The sequence below is a fragment of the Phalacrocorax carbo genome, chromosome 16 (genome assembly GCF_963921805.1).
Source record: "Phalacrocorax carbo chromosome 16, bPhaCar2.1, whole genome shotgun sequence".
In the NCBI taxonomy this organism is placed as follows: domain Eukaryota; kingdom Metazoa; phylum Chordata; class Aves; order Suliformes; family Phalacrocoracidae; genus Phalacrocorax; species Phalacrocorax carbo.
Window position 1 is genome coordinate 14,484,645 of NC_087528.1, and position 6,000 is coordinate 14,490,644.

The 6,000-nt window shown below is 53.9% G+C and overlaps 1 protein-coding gene across 1 annotated transcript in view; it reads right to left on the reverse strand.

The window, feature by feature from the left end:
* The window catches only part of DHRS7C (dehydrogenase/reductase 7C), a 29,633-nt gene extending 24,392 nt beyond the window's left edge, over positions 1 to 5,241 (reverse strand). Inside the window, exon 1 of the mRNA XM_064467121.1 lies at positions 4,999 to 5,241. The gene's annotated coding sequence lies outside the window, so the exon portion shown is untranslated. The remainder of the gene's footprint in view (positions 1 to 4,998) is intronic.
* Positions 5,242 to 6,000: the final 759 nt, after the last annotated feature.

Sequence of the window (6,000 nt, forward strand, 5' to 3'; positions counted from 1 at the left end):
ACTACCAGAAAGATGATTATTTTAAAAAGTAGTTTAAGATGAAGAACTATCCTTACAGCATGCCCACTTCCTCCTGCAAAGACAATTTTCAAGTTCCTCCCTTAAAGGCAGGCACAGGCATGGTAACAGCTACCTACCTAAGCAGCTAGTGGCACCCACAACTGCACAGTGACACTGTAGCTGGGGAGACATTAAGTAACAACATGGAAGACAGAGTTTCCACTCTTCCTTCTGTTCCAGGAAGTCAAGGCACATTCAGTAGTATTTATGGTCTCAAGCTGCACCAGGGGAAGTTTAGGTTGGACATTAGGAAAAACTTCTTCACCGAAAGGGTTGTCAGACATTGGCACAGGCTGCCCAGAGAGGTGGTTAAGTCTCCATCCCTGGAGGTATTTAAAAGAAGGGTAGATGTGGTGCTTGAGGATATGGTTTAGTGGTGGACTTGGCAGTGATAGGTTAGCGGTTGGACTCGATGATCTTAGGGGTCTTTTCCAACCTTAACAATTCTATGATTCTATGATTCGCAGAGCATGCTGCACTTTATTCAGCCTTAGTCCTGATCAGCCTCCCAGCAGCATCCACCTTCTCACATCTGATTGATTCCTGGTCCATAAACAAACCTCTTTAAAAATGAAGCCACAGTATTTATGCACTGCATCTTACACAACTGTATGTGCAATTTTAGTTCATATGCATCTCTAATAAACTGCTTTTATAGACTGCTAGAATTGTGAACATTCAACAATATTTAGGAGAAAATGAAGACATGAAAGAGAGCGCAAGTAGTTTCTCATTTGGGAAAGATATTTAGTAAAATAAAGATAGTTTCAGCCATTGGTTAAAAACCAAAGCTTTCTTCCTTTCACAGTAGTTCTGTCTTTCTGCAAAAATGAAATTAAAACTGTTAATTTCAATATTAGCCAAATTTTAGTCAGAGATGTGGAATACCACAAAGAGTTTAAAGCAAATTCAAACACACTGTGCAGAAACAGATGAGAATGTGATTAGTTTCCCTACGGACAGATGGTACAGCCAGTAAGAAGTGTTCAAACTGCATTTGAGTCCCTCACCCTCTTTATTAGCTAATAATTTCATTCCAGTGACCACATATATCATTATTGTTGTAAATCTGTGTGTACGCAGGACCTGGCTCACCCTCCGCGTGCCATTGACAGTAACCCCGCTGTGCCCATGATGTCAGGCCCACTCACTGGCCCCACCCCTTGGCTCCACCGCCAGTGCCTATGGGGACAGGCTTGTGGTGTGATGTCTCATCACGGGCAGGGCTACAGCAACAGCACCGACCCCATGGATGCTCAGGTAGTACCGGGGGCGGGCTGCCTCCGCCTATGGGAGTGCGCTTCGCTGGTGTGTGTGTAGGTGTGTATCAGGTATGTGTGTGGGTGGAAGTGCATTGGGTGTACGTTGGGTGGGTGTGCACACCATGGGTGTGCATCCTACCTGAGCACATGCATTGTGTATGAGAGTGTGTGTGTGCATCGTGTGTCTGCACACCTGCTCCACCAGCCATAGCTATCTGGATGTTTTCTCTTCCTCTGTCCCTGCAAATGTGGGGACTTGAGCAGAGCTGAGGAGTGGTCAGGAGCTGTGAGGTTGGTGGTGAAGAAATGGAGAGGGAGTCTTCAGAGCAGAAGGGAGCATTTTTGTTGCCCTCCTCTGGACCTGCTCCAACAGTTCCATGTTCTTCTTGTGTTGAGGGATCCAGAGCTGGATGTAGTGCTCCAAGTGGGGTCTCACCAGAGCGAAGTAGAGGGGAAGAATCACCCTCAACGTGCTGGCCACACTTCTTTTGAAGCAGCCCAGGATACAGTGGGCTTTCTGGGCTGCAAGCACAAGTGCACTCTTTTCTCTTGTAGTAACTTGCTTTGACTCCAGGGTAACTGGTTTCAGGGCCAGAATGGGGATTACCATACCTTTTGGGGCTTATGCCAGAGATGTTTGGAGTCCTTCAGACACCCTGCCTGCTTAGATTCCCTTCCATCTGCCTCCTTCCTTTCCTTCCTCCTCTGCTGATCCATGGAGCAGCCCAGGGCCACTTCTAGTGCGTCTGGTGTAGATGCACTTGAGCTGGGCTATCAGTTTCACCCCAACCCTGGCCCACCACCCCTAGGCTCCTCTCTAGCGGGCCTGGCTACATCCCCTTCCCCCTTTGAACCTAGTTTAAAGCCCTCTTGATGCACCGCGCCAACTCACGTACAAGAATCCTTTTCCTCCTCTGAGACAGGCAAACTCCATCTGCCACCAGCAGGCCCGGTGCCATGTAAACCTCCCCATGATCAAAATCGCCCAAAATTCCACCAGTGGCACCAGCCTCTGAGTCATGTGTTAATCACATGAGTTTTCCTCTTCCTTTCAGTACTCTTCTTCCCTGCCCCTGATGGGATTGAGGAAAACACTGCCTCCTCTCCCAGTCCTTCGACCAGTCGCCCCAGTGCCCTGACGCCCCTTTTGATCACCCTTGGGCTTTTCTCCGCAACCTCATCACTGCCCACCTGCATAACAAAATGCAGGTAGTAATGAGAGGGCCGTACCAGACCAGGGAGTTTCCTAGTAACATCTCTGACCTGAGCTCCAGGGAGGCAGCAGACTTTCATGTGGGATGGGTCTGGTTGGCACTGTCCCCCTCAGAGGGGAATCGCCTACAACAACTACCCTCCTTTTCTTCTTAACAGAGTTCCTCCTCTGGTAAAACTACCAGCTTGTCTGTAGTTCCTGGGTTTGAGAAAGCCTCATCGTTCAGCCCTGACATCCCATAGCAGCAGAGACAAGACCAGCCTGGGGTGAGAGCTCTTGTGGAAGGAGCCCCATTACTCACTGGCACACCTTGAAAGCCACAAAACAAAGCATGATGGAAGCTCTCATTTTCTCTTGAACGTCCCTGTGCTGCATTGATTACAGCAGGGGCTCAAGAGACTCCTGGATTAATGAGAGCCAGTGATGGCCCTGGCTACTTGTTAAGAAGGCAGGAAGTGAACCCCAGAAGCTTTTCATGTCCACACAGGGACTGCCAGCAGCCTGGGGAAGGAGCTCAGCAGAGCATGGAGTTTCCCAGGCCAGTCCTCCCTCCGCTGTGGGCTCCTGCCCTGGAGGCAATCCTGAATCTGCCCATCCTCCTTGTTCACATGTCTCTGCAATTACAGGCAAATGGGGTGGGCTGTGGCTGGAGAAACTACTTGGAGTGACCAGGGTGCAAGTGGTTCTGGGGCCAGCCCCAAAGGCTGTGCATGGCTCCCCTTTGTCCAGGACAGGAATTAACCAGGTGGAGGGGAAAGAGAGAGAGGCTTCCAGGGCCCTGCCATCGTTGGCCACCCCACAGTGGGCAAGCCTATACCCACCTTTCTGTTATCCACCAGGGGCAGCAAGCCTGGCCTCTGCACCATTTCCCCCACCTGAAGGTCTGACCTTCAAGGCACAAAGTCTGGCCTCAGGGGATCAGTGCAGTGGTTTCAACTCTCTGCAACACTGGAGGTCTGGCAGGTAAAAAGAAGAGTTATGTGCCACGGAGCTGGTGCCCCTCAGCTCCCTCTTCATTCCTGACTGTGAGCTGTGCTGGGAGAGATGCAGCTGTGATGAGCTCCTGGCTGAGCACCAGGGGGAAAAGCACAAAGGTGCCACAGCCAAGCTTGAGGAACATGCTCTGCCCTGGTGAAAAGCCCACCAGTCAAGTGTGAGTGACTCCTATCCATATGAGCTGGTGGTACCCATCCAGAACGTGAGGGGAATGAGGCTGGTGACAAGTTGCGTGGTTTAGCCAGCAACCACGTAGTGTCTTGGTTAGTGAGAGCCTTGGCTGCAGTGACCACAATATTGTGGAGTTCGGGGTCCTGCTGAGTGTGCTGAAGGTCACCTCTAAGACAAGGGTTCTGGATTTTAGAAGAGTAAATTTCAGTTTGCTCTCAGTTGAGCACTCAGGGCTCAATTGGGAGGGATTCAGTGGGAAGCTTCCATGGAAGACAGAGGAGCTAGTGAGAGCTGGGAATTCTTCAAGAACTCTCCATTGGAAGCACAAAGCCAATTTATCCCCTACAAAGGAAAGGGAAGTAAGCGGAGCAAGAGGCCCCCATGGCTCAACCATGATCTCCTGGGTTGTAGGGGAATAGACCGGGATCGGCGACCGGAAGATTACGGGATGTGACGGAAAGATAGACTCCTCCCCATAGGAGTGGCGGGAACAGGAACCGCAAGAGCTATATCAGCGTGTGACGCAGCCAAATAGACGGACATTTTGCATCCATCATATTGATGTCTGTGCATCACTGTCCCCAGGGTGGGTAGAGCCCTGTGTCCCGGAGGTATGCGGCCCAAGATAAGGTCTCCCGTAGAAGCGTACAGCTACACTGGGTCTACTCAAATCCAAAAGGGAAGCACACCAGAAATGGAGAAGTGGAAGGTTATCCGCCAAGAACTACACGGGCATAGCCAGAGTGTGCAGAGATGCAGTTAGAAAAGCAAAATCCCAATTTGGATTGAAACTGGCTGTAGACAGCCTTCTCGGAAGCACCGTGAACTTCTGCTCGCCCATGCTCTAATGAGGCTGGATGTCGTGGCCGCCGCCACCTATTCCACCTAGAGAACCAGAGAGACAAGGCGACCCCTGCGCCTGACATCCCACCTGCTCTCCTGAGAAACGATAAGGCTCCATACCCAGATGCAGGCAACATACTCACCCTAACCCCGACGACAGCATCTCACCAGCAGGCCTATTGAGAGACCAAGTTAACAACTGCAACAGTAGATGGCACAACTAGTGAAAAACAACAAGGTTCCAGCTTCAGTAAAGACAGGAATTCCAGCAAAATAAAGTGCACAACCCGCAAAGCAAAAACCGAACCCCAAACAGAACACCATACCACTAAACCGCCTCACCGCCCCCTCAGCGCCCAAAACAGCATCCCGGGAGAAAAAAAGCAAAGCAGGCCACAAGGGACCTTTCTAGTACAGCTGCTGCCAAAGAGCGCCAAGCTCTGGAAGCCTTACCTCAGGCAACGCCTCCGCTTCTCTAAACGCCAGAGCACGCCTGCCCGGGGGGCTGAGACAGCCCCAGAGCTGCGACCGCCCGAGGGAACACGGGAGCCCCGGCGCCAGAGGAGCCCGGGGGCAGCGAGAGCTGCCCGAGCCCCGGCTGGGGCTCTGCGACCCCCGGGCCCCGCCCCCGCCCTTCCCACAGCGCCCCGCGAAAGGGGCGGGCCGAGCCCCCCGAGGGGGGAAGGCCCCGGGAGCCGTACGGGAGCCGCCTGGAGCTCCCGGCGCGGGAGGGGGGGGGGAGAGAAAACACCCAAACCGAGCCCCCCCCCCCGAGCGGAGCAAACACAGGCTCGGGCCGTTGCCAGGGGGCGGGGCCAGTAGCTAAGGGGTGGGAGCCGGCACCACCCTCTGGGCCATGGCCAGGGGGCGGGGCCAGTAGCTAAGGGGGCTGCTGGCCCTGCCCCTGTAGACCGTTGCCAGGGGGTGGGGCCTGTTGCTACGGAGGGCTGCTGGTACCACCCTCTGGGCCATGGCCAGGGGGCGGGGCCAGGCAGGAAGAGCGCGGCTATGGGTATCAGCACCACCATCGCCGGGCTCTCGCGAGGGGGCAGGACCTGAGGCTAAGGGCTGTGCCTTCGCTGCCCCGCCCCCGAGGCCATCACTGCGGAGCGCGGAGCGTCGCTACGTGGCCTGCAGAAGCGAGCGTGGCAAAACGTCGCTACAGCCCCAGCGTTGGTGTGCCTGCGCGTGCGGTGCCGGAGGCCGGTGAGGCCCGGCAATAGCCTTTGGCGGTGGCCCCTTTGGTGTGGGAGCCATCCTGCGACGTTTGGGATTTCGGCGGCTGTCTCGGCGAAAATGCGACTCAGCCGAGAATGGGAACGTTTGGATTTTTGGGAGGCTAGGCAGGCGCAGAGCCCCAGCGTTGGGGTGTCTGTGAAAGGGCTGCCAGGGCCCGGTGAGAACGACCAATATCTTTTAGGGGTGGCACCTTTGGTGTGGAAATTATCCTTGTAC